This window comes from Mya arenaria, chromosome 10, assembly GCF_026914265.1.
Source record: "Mya arenaria isolate MELC-2E11 chromosome 10, ASM2691426v1".
In the NCBI taxonomy this organism is placed as follows: Eukaryota; Metazoa; Mollusca; class Bivalvia; order Myida; family Myidae; genus Mya; species Mya arenaria.
This window is the reverse complement of record NC_069131.1, coordinates 73,435,073-73,454,930: the sequence shown is the minus strand read 5'-3', so window position 1 is coordinate 73,454,930 and position 19,858 is coordinate 73,435,073. Positions and strand designations below refer to the sequence as shown.

General features: G+C 35.0%; 1 protein-coding gene across 2 annotated transcripts in view; it reads right to left on the bottom strand.

Moving 5' to 3' along the window:
- The window catches only part of LOC128205776 (uncharacterized), a 28,325-nt gene extending 16,452 nt beyond the window's left edge, over nucleotides 1-11,873 (bottom strand). For both annotated transcript variants that reach the window (XM_052907712.1, XM_052907713.1), the window contains exon 1: nucleotides 11,730-11,873. The gene's annotated coding sequence lies outside the window, so the exon portion shown is untranslated. The remainder of the gene's footprint in view (nucleotides 1-11,729) is intronic.
- Nucleotides 11,874-19,858: the final 7,985 nt, after the last annotated feature.

Sequence of the window (19,858 nt, the reverse complement as noted above, 5' to 3'; positions counted from 1 at the left end):
TTAGGACATTACATACAGCACACAGCTAATTTACAATGTGGCCATCTTTATAAAACATCAGTTAACCCTTAAAGGATGTAAACTCAATGTATATCACCAGTGAACCGTTAGTGGACGTAAGCTAAAGTTATAACGTCATTCGATGATTTTAAATGGACGTACGCTATAAGTATAACGTCAGTTAACCGTAAATTGACGCAGCTAAAGGTATTACATTAGTCAATTGACGTAAACTATAAGTAAAACGTCAGTTCACCGTAAAAGAACGCTGCTTAAGGTAGTACATCATTCAACAGTTAATGGACGTCAGCTACACAAGTATAACGTGAGTTATACGTAAAAGAACCCATTTAAGGTAGTACATCATTCAACAGTTAATGGACGTAAGCTATAAAGTATAACGTCAGTAAACCGTAAAAGAACGCGGCCAAAGGTATTACATTAGTCAACAGTAAGTGGACGTTATCTATAAGTATAACGTCAGTAAACCGTAAAAGAACGCAGCCAAAGGTATTACATAAGTCAACAGTTAGTGGACGTTATCTATAAGTATAACGTCAGTAAACCGTAAAAGAACGCAGCCAAAGGTATTACATTAGTCAACAGTTAATGGACGTTATCTATAAGTATAACGTCAGTAAACCGTAAAAGAACGCGGCCAAAGGTATTACATTAGTCAACAGTTAGTGGACGTTATCTATAAGTATAACGTCAGTAAACCGTAAAAGAACGCAGCCAGAGGTATTACATCAGATAACAGTTAATGGACGTTATTTAGAGATTAATATATGGCCGCACGGGGCCAATGAGTGATAATAGCCCCGGCATGTGGATAATGGCCCGAGGGCTTTAGCCCGAGGGCCATTATCGATATGCCGGGGCTATTATCACTCATTGGCCCCGCGCGGCCATATATTAATCTCTAAGTATAACGTCAATAAACCGTAAAAGAATGCAGCCAAAGGTATTACATTAGTCAACAGTTAATGGACGTAAGCTATAAAGTATAACGTCAGTAAACCGTAAAAGAACGCAGCCAAAGGTATTACATTAGTCAACAGTTAATGGACGTTATCTATAAGTATAACGTCAGTAAACCGTAAAAGAATGCAGCCAAAGGTATTACATTAGTCAACAGTTAATGGACGTTATCTATAAGTATAACGTCAGTAAACCGTAAAAGAATGCAGCCAAAGGTATTACATAAGTCAACAGTTAATGGACGTTATCTATAAGTATAACGTCAGTAAACCGTAAAAGAATGCAGCCAAAGGTATTACATTAGTCAACAGTTAATGGACGTTATCTATAAGTATAACGTCAGTAAACCGTAAAAGAATGCGGCCAAAGGTATTACATAAGTCAACAGTTAATGGACGTTATCTATAAGTATAACGTCAATAAACCGTAAAAGAACGCGGCCAAATGTATTACATTAGTCAACAGTTAGTGGACGTTATCTATAAGTATAACGTCAGTAAACCGTAAAAGAACGCAGCCAAATGTATTACATTAGTCAACAGTTAATGGACGTTATCTATAAGTATAACGTCAGTAAACCGTAAAAGAATGCAGCCAAAGGTATTACATTAGTCAACAGTTAATGGACGTTATCTATAAGTATAACGTCAGTAAACCGTAAAAGAACGCGGCCAAAGGTATTACATTAGTCAACAGTTAGTGGACGTTATCTATAAGTATAACGTCAATAAACCGTAAAAGAACGCAGCCAAAGGTATTACATAAGTCAACAGTTAATATTAACACCTCAACTTCCATTCCTTAAATGAACTGCCTTTCGGCAATTGCGTTCATCAATCGATGAACGCAACATCTTCGGATATGTTCGGATCGTAATTCATTGCATAACAATATACATAAAAGCTATTGATCTTGTTATTGGTTGTATTGTGTCTGCAGGTCCCGTAAAATATAGATCAACATTTTTAAAAGTGTTCGTTTATTATATTTTAAATACATTACCAGAAGTGTTTCAATTTTACGTTTTAAAGTGATTTCAAGTGGTTGATCTTTTCCTGCGTTATTGTGACGTCATTTGAAAAACTGTTTCCGGTTATAGTCGGGTCGTTCTATTTACAGAATGGGTAAGAACGGATTACTGAAAGGTTTTCTTAAATGAAATGAAGTACTTTTTTTAACAATTCTTGAATGAAATAATGAACTATTGGTGTAAATATAAGGAATGAATTGCGGGGTTGATGTCATTATCGGGGATATAAACGCAATTGGGTTGGTCAAAGTACGCGTGGAGTCCTTCGGACTCCACACACATTGACCAACCCAATTGCGTTCATACCCCGATAATAACATCAACCCCGCAATTCATTCCTTAAATGGACGTAAGCTATAAGTATAACGTCAATAAACCGTAAAAGAAGGCGGCCAAAGGTATTACATTAGCAAACAATGCGAATGTCCGTCGGACATGTCCGGTATATTTCAATTTTGACCGACGAAACTTTTGTTTTGGTCGGTCACAATGTCCGGTGAAAAATTAAAGTCAGCACCGTTTAATTTTCGGAAAATTTACTTTCAGTTTCTAAATAAATGTTCAGAGTTATTTTTATATCATGATTATTCAGCGTGTTAATCCGTGTTTCACTATTTGTAAACCCTGTTTCGACATGTTTCCGTAAAAGCCGATAAAACGCGTAAGGTTCCGATTTCAGTTCGCACTCTAATACTTTTATTTTACGGAAATGTTCGGAAATTACAAAATTCCGTATGTAGTGGTTCCCGGCATTCGTGTTAATTTAAATATGATGATTAATATACCGAGCTGACTTTCTTTCCGCTCGGTTTAACATTGCCAATAACATAACTCTACTTTCGTTTTTATCATAAATGTTGTGCCTGAGTTTGACTTGTAGTACAATTCGTTACATTTTATAACCCTATTGTATCTTTAATTTAAAGATGAATTAAAAGAGTAAGATCTAGCTGTTCCATGGATAGACGAACCAGATATGAGTTTTTTTGGGGAGGCAAGGGAAGAAAAAAAATGACATTTAGAAGATCCGAATATTGATTTTTTTTACATTATGTTTGGCTTTTTTTGTAATTTATTATAGTTCTGTAGGACAAATCTAACCAAAAATATCTAAACCTGTTATAATGGGGAATTACAAAACTTATTTAAAAAAGAGGCTTAAAATCAAGGTTTAGGCTGATGTAACTGAATACTGTTTGTAACATTGCGACAGGTAAAAATTTGGTGCGACAGGTAAACTTTCAGTGTTTACCTGTCGCAATGTCCTGTGAAGAAGAAAAAGTTTTCGCGTTGTCTGCATTAGTCAACAGTTAATGGACGTTAGCTATAAGTATAACGTCAGTAAAAGAACGCAGCCAAAGGTATTACATTAGTCAACAGTTAATGGACGTTATCTGTAAGCATAACGTCAATAAACCGTTAAAGAATGCAGCCAAAGGTATTACATAAGTCAACAGTTAATGGACGTAAGCTATAAAGTATAACGTCAATAAACCGTAAAAGAATGCAGCCAAAGGTATTACATTAGTCAACAGTTAATGGACGTTATCTATAAGTATAACGTCAGTAAACCGTAAAAGAACGCAGCCAAATGTATTACATTAGTCAACAGTTAATGGACGTTATCTATAAGTATAACATCAGTAAACCGTAAAAGAACGCGGCCAAATGTATTACATTAGTCAACAGTTAGTGGACGTTATCTTTAAGTATAACGTCAGTAAACCGTAAAAGAACGCTGCTTGAGGTAGTACATTAGTCAACAGTTAATGGACGTTATCTATAAGTATAACGTCAGTAAACCGTAAAAGAACGCAGCTAAAGGTATTACATTAGTCAACAGTTAATGGACGTTATCTATAAGTATAACGTCAGTAAACCGTAAAAGAACGCAGCTAAAGGTATTACATTAGTCAACAGTTAATGGACGTTATCTATAAGTATAACGTCAGTAAACCGTAAAAGAACGCAGCCAAATGTATTACATTAGTCAACATTAATGGACGTTATCTATAAGTATAACGTCAATAAACCGTAAAAGAACGCAGCCATAGGTATTACATTAGTCAACAGTTAATGGACGTTATCTATAAGTATAACGTCAATAAACCGTAAAAGAACGCAGCCAAATGTATTACATTAGTCAACAGTTAATGGACGTTATCTATAAGTATAACGTCAATAAACCGTAAAAGAACGCGGCCAAATGTATTACATTAGTCAACAGTTAATGGACGTAAGCTCAAAGTTAAACCTCCGTTTTTTGTACGTGTAATAAAGAAATGGTTTCCATTAACTGTAAATAGCGGTACGGTAAAGCTATTACGCCAGTTGAACAGTTAATGAACGTCAGCTAAGGGTATAACATGCGTTCACATCTAACAGATTAAGTTAACGGACGTGAGGTAAAGGTACAACGTCCGTTAATAGTGAATGCTTATGTATTTCATCTGTCAACCGTTTGGACGAAAGTTAAAGGTATAACGTCCGTCAATTGTTAACGTACGTAAACCGTTATTGGACGTACGGAAAGTGTACAACAAGGTAAACATCCGTTATCATTTAACGTTAGTAAGTTTAAGGAATAAAGTCCAACTGATAATGGACGTAGGCTACAGATATACCGTCTGTTAACTGTAAATGAATGCAGATAAAGCGGTTAACTCTTTATTGACGTAAACGAAAGTTTTAACATTCGCTTGCGCTGACAGACGTGAGGTAAAGGTATTACGTCCGTTTATCGTAAATGGCCATGAACTTAAGGTATAAAGTCCGTTAATACGGTCCTAAGCTAAATGTTTGACTTCATTTTACCATTATCAGCCGTAGGCAAATTTTATTACACCTGGCGAATGTAAAAAAATGTTTATGACGTCCGTTATGCCAATACGGACGAACGCTAAAGAATTACTTCTATCAAACGCTATCAAACTTAAAAACGCACAACGTGCTTGACCGTAAACAGACGTTTGACAGAGCCATATTACGTTAACCGTTTCCGGAAGTTAGTTAAAGGAATAACATGTATCCGAAATCCGTGCACATACGTAAGCTAAAATTATAACAGCAGTTAACTGTCGATGGACGTGAGCAAAAAGCATATCTTCCTTAAAACGTAATCGACCATGAGCTTAAGGTATTACGTCTGTAAATGATTATCTGACGTTAGCGAAAAGTATAACGTCCATTAACCGTTAACGGACGTAAGCAAAACATATATTATACCATAACCGTTAAAGGCTGTGATCTATAACATATGTTAAAATATGGGCATAAGCTTAATTAAAGCTGCACTCTCACAGATTGAATGTTTTTGAAACTTTTTTTTATTTTTTGTCTTGGAACGAGCCATTTTTTTGCAAAAATCCATGGAAACCAGTTAAATAAGACTGCTGACAAAAAATTAGATCGCATATTTTTATATTTCAGTTCAAAAATTGATGTGTTATGCATTTTTCTTAAACCGTTAGTAACGGTTTAGGCAATAAAACATTAATTTTCGAACGGAAATATGAAAAAATGCGATCTGATTTTTTGTCAGCAATCTTATATCATTGGTTTGCAGATATTTACGCAAACATTTGCTCCTTCCAAGACAATAATAAAAAAGTTTTAAAAATGGTTAATCTTTGAGAGTGCAGCTTTAAGATACAACGTCCAAAAACCGTAAATCGACGTTAGCTAAGGGTATAACATCCCTTAACCGTTATTCAACGTGAACTAAAGGTTAAACGTCCGTTACCCAATAATAGCCTTTTACGGACGTAAGATTAAGATTTAACGTTAGTTAACATTTAAAGAACGTAAGCTGAATATAAAGCGTCCCCCAATCTTGGATTGACGTAAGCTAAAAGTATACAGTAACGTCAGTTTTAACCGTTAAATGAACCCAGCTCTAGTTAATACAACAATTAAGTTGGTACGACCCTATGGGCATCATTTCAAACTAATTTTAAAAAATCTTTACCGTCAAATAACAATTTTTATCCCACCTCCGATTTCAGATCTTTGTACGCAATGCTTCGTTATGTGCCGTGGGCAATTTGGCTACGAAAATCTCGTTATCATGAATAGTTAATGAGGCAGTTTCATGGGTTCCGCAAAGTACCAGATGCTTTACAGTTGAAAAATATTCTGGCGATTTCCGGATATAAACCGGTCCGCATTCTCAGTACAGAAATATTTGGCAGTAGTCAAGACCACACGGCCACGGAGACTGCTTACACTGTGAAGTTATTGAACAATATTTGAGTGTAACATGCGAATTCATCCGAAGAAGAGTTGTCTCTCCTGCCTCATGTGTATTCATTAAAACGAGATTTTGTCAGTCAATTGTCCCACGGTATTTATGAAGTGGAACGGAAGAAAGTGCCGTGGTTGCCGACGATGGGTGACAGTTAATATTTGCTTTCAGAAATGGTACATTATTGATCACATCATCAACAAATATAATCAATCTGTACTGAAATAGCCATATGGTATGACAATTTTAGCATACTGTTTTGACCGCGTACAAATTGGAACATAGACATTTTAAAGCAAAGTTGTAGAAAAACAAATAAGCTGTTCTTTGTTAGTAACTAACTTTAATCTTTTGGGAACATTTTGCCAAAAACATCTAAATGTTTTACCGTCTCTTTAAAAAAATAGAGTTCGAAATACCCAACCACATATTTCATCCGGGCCTGAAAGTTATGGGGTTTTTTTAAATCAAATATTTGTGTGTAGAAAAGTATTTAATTATTTCTTGATATTTTTTTATAAACTTCCGTATAAGATGTAAGCTAAAACAGTAAAAAAAAAAAAGAAATATACGTGCTTCTGGGTGGATTCGAACCCCTTCGTTGAAGCCCTAAAAAGATTTGTAGAGCTATGCTTAACAACATAGGCTAAATCATTTATATTGAAGGGTGGAGGTGTTCACTATGGGTGTGCTACCTTAACCTTAGATGGTATTCAGCTTTTAAGGTTTAAAGTCCGTTAAACGTTAATCATTTTGAGCTTTAGGTAGAACGTCCGTTTGCCGTTAATGGTCATGGGCTATATGTATGACTATAAGTTTCTAGCACATCGGATAGGCATTTCCGGTGAATTCAGCCGTGCTGGGAAACTCCATCTGGCATCCCCCCATGTCAGATGAGTCACGCGCTGTGACGTATTACTTTTCATTTCTTTTATTTTACATTTAATCTAACCATAATTATAAGTTGTCAGTAGATGAGTTCCATAACTATTAACTTTACAAAAACACACCTACAAAACAAAACAAAATAACCCTTAAAAGACGTGATACTGAAGGACCTTCTTGACGTATGCAGTCAGAGTGAATAAATATTAATGCGCGTCATGACGTCAGCTAACATCATCGCACGTGCTTTTTGGTGAAATTTACAAAACTGCGCTTTTCTATGCATTTTTCACAAAAAAAAAGTGTAATTCAAGGTATGCTAGAAAAATATTTATCATGTGTGTCCGTTCCGGATCGAAAAATCCGACCCGAGGGCACCTGCGTTGCCAGGTAACGAGGCTTGCCGAGTTACCTGCTACGCAGCGTGCCCGAGGGTCGGATTTTTCGATCCGGAACGGACACACATGATAGATATTTTTTCTAGCATGCCTTAAATTACATTTTTGGCAAAGAAAATACATAAGAAAGCGCGTTTTTGTACATTTCACCAAAAAGCGCGTGCGATGATGTTTACTGACGTCATGACGCGCAGTAATTTGTATTCACTGCATACGTCAATAAGTTCCTTCGCTATCACGTCCTTTAATGGTTATTTTGTTTTGTTTTTAAGGAATATTTTTGTAATGTTAATGTTAATGGAACTCATCTATTGAAATCTCATAACTATGGTTACATTAAGTGTTAAATAAAAGAAATTGAAAGTATTACGTCACAGCGCGTGACTCATCTGGCATGGGGGGATGCCAGATGGAGTTTTCCAGCACGGCTGAAATCACCGGAAATGCCTATCCGGTGTGCTTGAAGAGTTTTTCCAGCACCGGTCACATGACCGGAAACACACGTCCGGTATGCAAGGATTCCGTATTCCGTTAATAGACGTAAGTTTAAGGTTAAACGTCCTTTAACTGTTTACGGCAAAAACGGTTTAACGCCTCTTACAACGTGAGCTAAAGGTCTAACATCAATAAACCGTTTATTGACTTAAGTTAAAAGTATATTGTCAGTCATAAATGGACGTGCACTAAATGTTAAACATCCATTAACCTTGAATAAATTTAATGTTAAGGTATAGCCTCTATGAACCGTTAATTGGCATTGTTTAATGGCTTAACATCATTTAAGCCTAAATAGACATTCGCTAATTTTATAATAAAAGCTTTATTATAATTGACGAAACGTAAGGTTTAACGTCCGTTAACCGTTAATGGACGTAGGCTAAAGCTATAACGTATGTTTACTTTCAATGAATGTAAGCTTAAGGTAAAACTTAAGTACATTAAAAGTGCTGAGTGCGTTATAAATAACATTACTTATCTGCATTTCACGATAAAATAATGAGCTCATTAAGAAGATCTAGCAGGTGAGGCCCGCGTTATTTGAGTCGACTAGGTAGTTGTTTAAAGTCAGATATTTCTCCCTCAAATAGAGGTCAGAGTAGCAATACGCCAGATAGTTAGGGTCTCCCTATTCCTATAAACGATTAAGACAAAATGCCTGCATACTAACACGACGAGATAGGTAAGCAAACGTCAATAATTGTGTGACCCAATTTATGCAAAAATATAGTGAACGGAACAATGACAGCACGAGGCAAAAACATTGACAGTGTCACAACATTTAACACAACAAGCTGCATATTGAGAAATATATTTACCATGTTTTTCGTTAATGTTATTCCAAAATCTGTCCCAATTCACGTGACAGGGCGATAGAGCCATAAAACGTTTCAGTATTCTACCACTTCTAACATATATTTTAATTCCTCGGCACATATTTACAATAAAAATAAACCGCGTGTAATCACTGAGAACAGTTGACAGCAATGACGTCATTTTCAAAGAATCTTCCTTATTCTATAGTCTATTTCAGTATGTTTCTCTGTATTAAGGGATAGTTGCTTAGTGTACAGTACCAACTGTTCAAGCATGTATACAGTTTGAGGAATCACGTGACTGAAAGGGGGGGTTCTTACACACAGGCGTCTGGCTCATTGTTTGTGTCTAAAATGTTGATAAATATAATTTCGGGTATATATAATGCTATAAACAACACCACTGAAGATATGTAATGTCTTTGGCATACAAGAAAATAACAAGGTATGTAAATCAAACATACAGGAGTCCAGGTTTTTTTTCAAATTTCTAAATCAACATAGAAACAGTGAATTGTTAAACAGGTGACATGAAAATAGGAATGAAAACCCTTTAAAATGGTATGCGATATGTTGATATAACTATTGTTTTAGACAAACAAGCCAAATTCAATGACCCGTTCTTGTCTTTTCTGTAATCGGAAACAGCAAATTCCTGTCTTCAATGTGCACCCGAGTAAACAGCACTATTTACATAAATATTTAAGTGATTTATGCTTCTGTGTATAGATAATACAATTCCATTCAGAAATATCACAAAATAACTAATGCATGCTATTTGACACAAACAATGAGCCAGACGCCTGTGTTCTCACATGAATAACCACGGGTCACATGAGTCAGACGCCTGTGTTCTCACATGAATAAGGACGGGTCACAACCGATGTAAACAATCAAGTAGGTGACGTTAACATCTAAATTATTGTTTTCTCAAAAATAGATGTGAAAATATTTCTAAGCCTATAAGACTATGCTATTTTCTGCTTCTACACGTGTAAAATATTTTAGATTTGTTTGTATTTTAATAATGCAATCATTGGCCAAAATTTCAATTTGACGGAATTTGTAGAACGATGCAATGCTGAAATTTTCGCCTAAAGCTTTAAAATTAAACATTGGAGTATCAGTGTGTGTATACCACGTGATTAAATGCGTCATAAATGCTATGTCAGAAGGATAAATTTTGCTTCGAATGATGCCTTAAAACAAAAATACATTTTCTTTCTCTCCACCGTTATGAAACAAAGCCCCCCCCCCCCCCAAATTGTCCAAGTTATCTTTTTATTTCAATATAGGCGAAAAAAGTAATGAAATTTGTAACCGCCCTGCAACACTTTATCCTAATAAATTTCTGTTCTGAGGTTGGGCCGCAAGTCAAAAGTTTACGCTCCTAAGTTACGCCCCCTATAACGTCGAATCCTGGTGCAGCCCCTGATGTTTTAAAGATAAGCAAAGGACAGTATTTACAGAAAAGAGATTTCCAGCTATCTTGTGAAGTGTTGTATAATATTATGCTTAGAGGGTTATAAAGTTAGTGTTGTACTGAAACAAAATGAATTAGTGATATTTAATTGTATTATGTTCTTAAAACTAAGTTTAAAAAACAAATCAAAAACAAAACAAACAATAACATTGGACTAACAAGGTCCCAGTCTCGACATAAAATAATAAACCAAAATAAATTAATGTTTGAATTTAAACAAATAAAATAAATGTTCAACATTAGTATCAATTATAGAGTAAACTATGTGGAAGCCTGCTTAACTCATTGCCTGTTTCCCAGGACAAAGTTGAAACAGGCTATACATTCCTTAGGTACGATCTCATAAGAAAAACAGCAGAATGGACGATATCGTTAATATTTTGACCTTATTTTAAAGCTGCACTCTCACAGATATACCATTTTTACAACTTTTTTATTTTTTGTCTTGGAAAGAGCAAATTTTTGCGTAAATATCTGCAAACCAATGATATAAGATTGCTGACAAAAAATCAGATCGTAGATTATTATATTTCCGTTCGAAAATTAATGTTTTATGGCTTAAACCGTTACTAACGGTTTAAGAAATACGCATAAAACATCAATTTTGGAACTTAAATATAAAAATCTGCGATCTGATTTTTTTGTCAGCAATCTTATATAACTGGTTTCCATTGATTTTCGCAAAAAATGACTCATTCCAAGAAAAAAAATAAAAAAAAATTGTCAAAACGTTCAATCTGTGAGAGTGCAGCTTTAAAGGAAACGGCAAGTTGAAGGGATTTCTTAGTACGGAGATTAAATCATCTTAGTACCCAATTTATTCATGCAAGCTTTTCCACGTTATCAAGAAAAACATGAATACCTTTTTATAATTGAAAATTTTAATGACCTTTAAGTGACTCGCTCATGTTTCTGAACCAAAAAATTTGTTTTCCCGGTAATGCAATTGTACACACTTATTTTGTCATTATTTTACTCTATGATATCGAAATTGCAGAAAAACTAGCGTTATAGCATAAATAAGTATTTTGGTTTTAGTGCCGGTAAAGTCAAGAAAAAAAAGAAAACAGCCGGCTAGTCCACACGGCCACCGGAACTTTAACAAAAGTGGAGGATATGTTGACCTGTAAAGGATACATTGATAACATCACGTGATAATGTCAATTAACCAATCACGCAACACCACATCGGTAATTCATTTTCAATCGCGTAATTAACGCTTATGAAAAATGTGGTCTTTAAAAACGACATTTAAGCAAATATCAACATTTGCTGAAGGGTTTAGGTATTTTTGTTTAAGCACTCCTTATGATTTGCCAAACTTTATTTCGGAATTAAAAAACACAACATTTTACAAACCATGTGCGAGTCACATTAAAGAAGGATGATTACTCACGTAATATCTAACACTCTCTTTCCAATATTAACATCGAATTCCAGTCCTCTTCCTTTGAAGCATTTTCAAGCACCAAATTGATTATGTAATTATAATGAGTCCTGTCCCTCTGGAGGTTCGTTGTGAATGGTGAATTTCAAAACAAACTTGTATCTTTTATATACTCCAGATCATTGTCAAATGGCGTGATTTTCAAAATCGGTGAAGGTAAAGAATAACATGTTCGAGGGTCATTCAAAAAGGACTTAATCAGAAAAGCAGTTAATTCATTGCGTATCAGTGCCGTAGCCAGACTTAAAAAAAAAACACCGAGGCAGAACGGTCTAGGGGATTCCGGGGGCACGCACCCTCGCCCTTTTGCAAGATGGGATTTCCAGCATTCTGGAGTATCTTTGGTGGAATTAAATGCATAAAAATGTTACATAAAAATATAACATTTCAACATTTTTAGTGCTATAACTTTTGATACAGTTGAAGTTAATTCTACACGGTTAACATACATTTAGACGAAACAAATGTGCATTTAGAAGAAATTTACAATCATATGTGGCTTTGTTACGAATACCATGAACCTACTTCTAAACGTCTCACATATCGCCAGTGCTATGCGATGGTGTCCTGTGGCGTCCCACAACTTGTTTAGTGTTAACAGAAATGTTGTTCCTGTGGATGTAGGCAAGTGCCAAACCATTAAGTCTGATGTCCGACCCCAGGGCTTAAGCCGCCTCACTGAACTGAAACTCCTTTCACAAGTGCAAGAACCAACAGGCAGACACATAATTAATTTGAATAATCTTTAAATGTTGGGGAAAAATACTTCGTCACATGCAGCTGTTGGAAGTAAAGCCTCAGCCATATAGTCTACGGCGTAACGTTTAGTATATGTATATGGTGTCACGTTGACACTTTGGAAGATCCGTCTACATTCTTGACGATCATTATCCCGTATCGCTTGCTTAAGATTTTCGATTTCGGCATTCCGATAAAACGAAAACATATACAATTCGTACTGAGTATGTTTGTTTCAACATTTTGTGTAGTTCGATTTTATAGATACATGTATTTAGATTTTGTTTCGGATATTCTTATTTGTATCATTCTGTTTTAGTTCCGAGTTATTTGAAACAGCGAAAACAAAACAAAAGTTTATTTTAATTTTCAAAAAGAAAAAAATGTGACCGAACCATCGCCCAAGAGGTTTGTTTCATACAGCTCTCTAGAAAGCGCTCGCGCGTTTCCACTACACCACGGGGACGTAAATTTAAGATTTATAAACTCATAAAACAAAATAGCACAGAGTGGCGAGTGAAACGACTTTGATAAATTCCACTAATACTATATAAGTCAGGTTAAGGTGTATAATTCTCATATTATTCATGACAAGTATCTATATAGTGTGTACTTACAATCATGTTTGGCTCTGTCATCTTGGTTTAATCAAAAACATTGGGCCGCTGACGCATTAGAACTCGTTTATTTCTGGCACCGTTTGTGTTTACATTCTGCCCGGTGCATGTATAAAATTCGTGATATCTTTCTAATAAAATGTTATATAATCAATAAGTGAGCCTTAAACGGTATGGTACCGTAGTTTGTAGAGTTTATTCTATTATATCTAATATTCAGTTCTTTTTTCAAATATAGACATTCCGCCTCGATGGTTTGTGTACATTGAAGCAAATGAAAAAAGTCGAAAAGAGTTATTTTTAGACCTATAGAAATTGTTATATGCCCCCAAAAACACCGAGGCAGCTACGGCACTGCGTATCAAGGAAAGATGTAAAACGGCCATTGCAATATGATTGGACTTAGTTTTAATTTTATCTATTTGAATACGATTTAAAAAAGGTAACATTAACTTGATTGGCACGATATTGCGCGAGAGTGTGAATTTGTTTTGTGTGGGTGAAAGTATGATGCAGATCCCAACAGCTGCCCCTAGCTTACTTTAAATAGTTGCCTGTGCCCAGTTGGGTAAAAGCAGTCTTGACACAAAAAAATAAATAAATAATACAACATTTTATGGGCTTATCACGTCATGGGACACACACTTTGAAAAGAAAGAAAGAAGAAACTTTCCAAAACACAATTTGTCATGAAAAGATAAACGCAGAACGCAGTGATATGCTTTGGATCTGTATATTAGTGTTTGCATTCATGTCTGAACTAGACGTTTATCTTTTTCATGACGAATTGTGTTTTGGAAAGTTTCTTCTCTTGTCAATGATATAACCTAGCGGATTTTTAGATTTTATAATTTGTTGAAATATCGTCGCCAAATCATGATTAATAGTTTTGTATTGTGTCCCATGACGTGAAAAGCAGCCCATAAACTGTTGTATTTTTTTATTTTCTAGGGTCAATACTGATTTCACTCAACTGAGGCTTCAGGCAACTATTTAAAGTAAATCAGTTGCAGCTGTTGGGATCTGCATCATACTTTCAACTCTCTGTGATTTATCAAAGCGCTGATAGCGCTGCATGAACAAAGTTTTATACGGGTTTTCACCATTATGATTCACTGTCATGTGTGTATTAATAAGGTGCTGATACGTAGCACAGTGAATGTAAGAGTTCCCGTGTAAAACAACCACAGCCCCCCCCCCCCCCAGGATTATTGAAGCATGATGGTAAATGACAAGTTAATATTTTATTGACAATAAAGTTAATGCCGCTATGTAAGCAGGCAAACCAGGATGGAGAATGTAACCAATCCCAGCATAACTCCATCCTTTGGTGTAACAATATGAGTTAGGCTTGCCAAGGATTTATTAACCAAAGAAATAAAATAGAAATTGGTTGATCATCCAGGATGAATTTAAAATATACACTAAAACCGTTTCAGGTTGGTAACTAGATGTTGGCATTAACGAAGACTATACTTTAATTATTAAATTGAAAACGATCCTTTTCAGGGCCACTTTTACAATTTTCAATAGTATTTTAAAATGATATTTACATTATTTACATAAAATATTGATTCTCACCCGGGAGAAACGATAAATAGATAATATGCAACGGCTGGTGAATTATTGAAACAGCATAGAAACAAACTCCACGAAGCCTTCCTCCCCGTAAATGTGAAGGGTTTAATAATAGAAAATGAAAATATAAAAAAGGTTGAATGCTTGTGCTATTCCCAACCAAGAAAATGAAATATATACTTTATTATTATCAAACTTTACTCATTAGCAAGAGTTTGCCTATGTTTGCCTTGTTATTCACAAAACAACTTCGAAAATACAACAGATTAAAGAGAAATAGTTTCTTAATTAAAATGATCAAAATTAAAATAATTGATTTCAATCAATTGTAAATGTAACACCTAAAACAGTTATTAAATCCGTGATATTTTCTCATATTTACACCAAACCAGCAAAAATAATTTGACTCAATTCATTTCAATGAAATGCCATTTTCAAAAATAAATACACAAACATCCGTCTATTCGTACACTATAGAAAGTATATAAAATAAATTAAACAAAATAAGCCTTGAAAAATTTTGATTTCATTTTTTTTTCCTTCTTAATCTATATGGTCAGCAACTCTCTTCTATTTCTATATCGCCAGCTAACTCGTCAGCACTTTAGTACGTGCCTGTCAAAATGGAGTGCGTTTGTTATTCCCACATGGGCTATCACGGGATGTTTTAAGCGGGGAAACTGTGCGATCAATGAGATCATTGTGTCACGTGATGCAATGATGCGCTTTGAGTGGATAGTAATTCTTTGTTTATGTTTCGATGTTCATTCATTTTTGGGCGCAGGGATACTACTTTAATATTATCTTTATTTAAGTTCAACAAATTAAATTATTAAAATAGATATTGCGTTATGATTGCTTCTTGCTTTGTCAAATCTAGCTCGGTTATTGGAAACATAGCTTGCAATTTATATAGTCCGCACTTTCTCAAACTATATTTTTGGTGGTAAAGAGGCAGGCGACACTTGTTACTATAAATAGGCATTTTATGTTGTGAGTGTCGTGTTTGTGGCTACACTGAACAGGGTTGAAAACAACCCTACTCAAAAACGCAAAATCTGACGCAGTGAGTGTGTATCGAATATCAGGAATTGGTTTCTGGGCTGCTGGTAACAGTTTATAACCGCTTCGTTCGCTCCTCCATTCTTATTCATTAAGATTTCAACTATTTCTTCACATTAATCCTGTCTAATTGCTAGAACGACCCTCGTGCAGAATTTTCTACTTTTCCTCATTGTATCTAAAGTCAGGGCCGTACGGTTAATTTCTGGTATGCACTTGAAAAACACAGGGAGTGCTGTCGCGAAAACAAAAGATCAAAGAAGAAAACATATTTTGTTTGATTATAAACACATAAGTCTGGCTTTGTATGAAATAATATCAGCCAAGTCACCGGCTTTAGCTTTCAATGGGCTCATTCATGGTTAATGGGATCAAACATTGAAACAAATATTTTGGTGGTTTCTTTTGTTTAAAATTCCTTACCGATTTTTCTTCAAATTTGCAGGTGAAGGATAGGTGATATTGCATAAATTGTTTTCCTCATTCTATCGTACATGTCATTCTAACCTTGTACAAAGTGCACATACATGGAGGAGTTATCTATCGTACATGTCATTCTAACCTTGTACAAAGTACACATACATGGAGGAGTTATCTATCGTGCATGTCATTCTAACCTTGTACAAAGTACACATACATGGAGGAGGTATCTATCGTACATGTCATTCCAACCTTGTACAAAGTACACATACATGGAGGAGGTATCTATCGTACATGTCATTCTAACCTTGTACAAAGTACACATACATGGAGGAGGTATCTATCGTACATGTCATTCTAACCTTGTACAAAGTACACATACATGGAGGAGGTATCTATCGTACATGTCATTCTAACCTTGTACAAAGTACACATGCATGGAGGAGGTATCTATCGTACATGTCATTCTAACCTTGTACAAAGTACACATACATGGAGGAGGTATCTATCGTACATGTCATTCTAACCTTGTACAAAGTACACATACATGGAGGAGGTATCTATCGTACATGTCATTCTAACCTTGTACAAAGTACACATACATGGAGGAGGTATTTATCGTACATGTCATTCTAACCTTGTACAAAGTACACATACATGGAGGAGGTATCTATCGTACATGTCATTCCAACCTTGTACAAAGTACACATACATGGAGGAGGTATCTATCGTACATGTCATTCCAACCTTGTACAAAGTACACATACATGGAGGAGGTATCTATCGTACATGTCATTCTAACCTTGTACAAAGTACACATACATGGAGGAGGTATCTATCGTACATGTCATTCTAACCTTGTACAAAGTACACATACATGGAGGAGGTATCTATCGTACATGTCATTCTAACCTTGTACAAAGTACACATACATGGAGGAGGTATCTATCGTACATGTCATTCTAACCTTGTACAAAGTACACATACATGGAGGAGGTATCTATCGTACATGTCATTCTAACCTTGTACAAAGTACACATACATGGAGGAGGTATCTATCGTACATGTCATTCTAACCTTGTACAAAGTACACATACATGAAGGAGGTATCTATCGTACATGTCATTCTAACCTTATACAAAGTACACATACATGGAGGAGGTATCTATCGTACATGTCATTCTAACCTTATACAAAGTACACATACATGGAGGAGGTATCTATCGTACATGTCATTCTAACCTTGAACAAAGTACACATACATGGAGGAGGTATCTATCGTACATGTCATTCTAACCTTGTACAAAGTACACATACATGGAGGAGGTATCTATCGTACATGTCATTCTAACCTTGTACAAAGTACACATACATGGAGGAGGTAGAGCACAAACAAGGTCCACGTATACGCGTATACGTACAAGAAGTGATTCGCAACATCTATAGTGTTCAGTTTGAAGTACGGTTTGTACCAGCCATGTACTCAATTTACCATGCTATCGTTATTGTTTATTATTATTATAATAATAATAATAATAATAATAATTATTATTATTATTATTATTAATAATAATAATAATAATAATAATAATAATAATAATAATAATAATAATAATTATTATTATTATTATTATTATTATTATTATTATTATTATTATTATTATAATTATTATTATTATTATTATTATTATTTCAATAACAAAATTCATTACATGTCTTGAGACATTTATGAGTCAGCGTGAAACGTCAGACAAACTTTTCTTTTTAAGCGTTGTAACACCAATGTGAAAATGTTTAACAAATATATATATCCCATGAAAATGTTCAGAGCGCCTTAAAGCTTAATAGGAATAAAAAGAATTGACAAACAAAAGCGGGCATGAATTGATCTCAAATATAGACCTTGTAATTTTGGTAATTTGACATCAGTTAATTTTAAGCACGTTAAACTCGATATTTTATTTTACCAACCACTGATTTTTATCTATAAATCAGGATTGTCTTACGGTTTGCTCAATTGACTATTTTTCAAAGGGTACGCAATGTGTTGGCTATTGTATTGCATTTACACATTCCATAATGTCATATAATCACATAATCACTTAGCAAATTAACCGCATTACTTACAAATAACATTCCATGATAGCCGTTACAAAGGAGTATAGTCTTATAAGTCTTTATATATATTTACGATTCCATGAAGTCTCAACTTACAAAGGATCGAAAATATAAATGACTGACCTCGAACGATTTCACAGAAACCGATTTCCATGAAATATCCTTCCATAACATCATTAATGTATTACCGAAGTTTTTGACAAAAATAGTGCATTTACGAAATTCATAAGAAATACTTTGGAATCGTTCATATTTGGTTTTCTAAATGATAAAGTCGGTATACCGGGTAAACCATAAAATGCTAATGCAGGGCCACAATTAAAATAATGTGTGTTTGAGGTTCCCCTTACCATAATTTCGGTAGGTGGGTAGGAATTTATTTAAACAGGTTTACATAAAGTGCAACCTAATTATAAGAATAAAGAAAGTCGTTGATTGGGCTGGCGGGCGGACGCCGGACTATTGCTGTGTCAACATCACCTATCTTATGGAATACCTTTTGTTAGGGTTGAAATAGTATGACCAAACTTGGAATGTAGGAGGGGTTTTATGCGTCTGTGAGGTGAAATGTCACTGTTACTTAAAATAGAAAACCGTTTGGGGTTGATATATTGTGAACAATATTTGTATATAGGAAGAGTGTATGCAGACCTTTCATGGACTTGCGTTTTAGGCCCTTAGGGTCAAGTTCGAGGTCACTTTTACTAATTTACTAGAAATATAGCTGGTATTGAATAACTTCAGTTATGGTAGACATATGGTTACCAAACTTGGTACATAGGAAGGGTTGGTTTGGTAGACCTTTTTGGATTGCGTTTGGAGCCCCAAGTGTCAAGGTCACTGTTACTAAAGATGGAGAAAATTGTTTGTATTGAATAACTAAAGTTAGGGTTAACATATTGTGAGCTTTTTTGGTATAATGGAAAAATATGGATACATTTCATGGGATTTCGCTTTGGTCCCTAGGGTCAAGGTCAATGTCACTGTTACTAAGAATAGAACAAATACGACTGAAACTCAACATCTTTGTTTATGGTAAACGTATTGTCAACGAACTTGATATGTAGGAAGATATTATTGTGGAGATCTTTCAAGTGATTGGGTTAAAAACACACGCCACTTATCAAATCAACCTATATATAATTCTCACAGCATATGCTGAAGACCTCAATTATTGAAAACCTGGTTACGTGGAATTGCGGTGTTTCTTGTATTCAATTTTGAACGTTGAAGACGGTCCCCGTCGTTAATGCATGTTCCTTCGTCGCGTGAAAAGTTGACCCTCGTTGAAAACTAATAAGTTCTAGAGTCCCATCGCAGATATAGTCAATAATATGGCAAACCTCAATGAATGTATTAAAATTACATGTTAGTTATTTAAATCAAACACTACAATGAGCTACATTAATCTTAGATCCAATTGGGACGGATATTGTAAATCACCACAACTGTAGGCGACCCCAATTGTCGCATGCAAATTATTCCTTTTTGGAAAAGTAAATGATAAACTTATAAATGACATATTCCAAGTCATGAGCCATAACG